Source organism: Camelina sativa, chromosome 10 (assembly GCF_000633955.1).
Source record: "Camelina sativa cultivar DH55 chromosome 10, Cs, whole genome shotgun sequence".
NCBI lineage: Eukaryota > Viridiplantae > Streptophyta > Magnoliopsida > Brassicales > Brassicaceae > Camelina > Camelina sativa.
In genome coordinates, this window is record NC_025694.1 from 2,625,507 (window position 1) to 2,627,388 (window position 1,882).

General features: G+C 31.2%; 1 pseudogene; it reads right to left on the minus strand.

Moving 5' to 3' along the window:
- On the minus strand, positions 60 to 739 carry LOC104719980 (annotated as a pseudogene).

The window sequence follows — 1,882 nt, forward strand, 5'->3', positions numbered from 1 at the left end:
TTTTTTTTTTTTTTTGGGGGGGGGGGGGGGTCAAAATATTATTAGCTAAAACATAGAAATATATCAATTCTTCTTATCCTCCATGATTTAAAAAGATACATGGGAAGAAAAAGGATGAAAAGATACATTCTCAATCTCAAAATTTCTATAAATACAATTCTCCTAAACCGGATCCAACTTTTTCTTATTGTAACCGAGAAGCTATGAGATCAAGAAACACTTCCTCTCTACATGGAATGGTCAAACCTCCCTTTGGGTGATTGAATCCAAACTCTTCCTCTGCTCGACTAAGGAACTCTCTGAACGAAGGATGATTCAGAAACGATATTGGAACCACAAATCTCCTCTTCTCCATCTCAATCTGTTCTCCTACGTAAACAGCTACGTGTCCTTTAGGAACATGATCCGATGATGGTGATGTTCGGTTTTTGTTTGCCAATGAGTTTAGCTTCAATATCTGCTTTGTTGCATTTGAAATCGCAAAACGATTCAGACCCATCTTTCTTTTTTGCTTTCAATAAAAAAAATTTTCTTCTCTTTTTCTTTGTTCACCACAATGTTTTGAGAGACTTTGAGATGAGGAAAGGTGGTGACGATTGCCTCTATTTATAATAATGGAAATCTTTTAAAATACTTTTCAATGATTTAAGAGCATTTAATAGGTTTTTTGTTTTTATTTTGTTTTCTCGTGTAAGTTGTTTGACTTATATCATCTTCTCACATGGCTTAACTCATCCATCAAGTTCTCCAACAAAAAGTTTCCTGTTCTTACAAATATAAAAATAACAAAACTAAGTTGAAAATTCAAGATATCATTATAAATACTGTTTTTTGAATATTACATTAAATCTTCTAAGAAAAGTTCTGACTCATTTTTTCTCTTCAACATAGAAATATGTATTTTTTTTCAAAAGATAACAGGGGTAACAAGTGGCCAAAGAACTTAAAAAGAAGATAGATCATATGGCAACTTGGCACATTGGATGATATTACAATGAACATGATGCAAAAAATCAGGATACATGTAGCCAATCTGATATTTCAGATTTGAATGTGTAATAAATGCTCAATTTGGTTAATCATTGGATTGGTTTCGTCTGATCGATGCGAATCTTCTGATCAGTGGCAAATCATTACGGCCGCAAATATCTTCAATTTGTTGAAAATTTGATCGTTGATTTGTTGAGTCGTATCTATCACCCAAATTTCAGTCCTTAATCACATGGATGCTTCTTGGAAATTATTCTTAATTTTCTAGTTGGAGACTCCACATTTGGTATCTTTGGATAGCATCATTAAAACAACAGTTTAGTCAAGTTTATTTATTTTTATTTTTTTGAAATAATGACAAAATTCGGTGTGTCTTCATAGACGTTTGCTTTCATTTTTAGTATATGTGCTTTTATCCAAGAAATTACTATTGTTTTGTAGCATGTATGCCTTTTCGAGATGAATATCAAACATGTATAGTTATAGCTAATTATTTGTTATCTATGTTGGTAGAAATCTCTTATACGTACGTATCTATCTAGAACATGTAAGAATTTAATTCATCATAATTTACACTAAAACATTGTTGTTGTCTTGATATGATCAGAATCTTGTCAAATCTTCGGGATGTTCTACAGGGCTGTTGTGATCTTTTTGTTGAAATGTCACTCTTTATAATTTCTTTTTAATACACGATGCAACTGCCATGATCCTAAATACCATATACACTCAAGGTAAAAGTATTTGCAATTTGCAAATCATATACGTCTATATGATATCAAAATGATACAGAAGTTAAAGCATCACAATCAGCCGAAAAATAAAATTACGATGAAGATATACTTATCAAAAAAATAAAACCATTTTTTTTGTAGTGTATACCTATCATTTT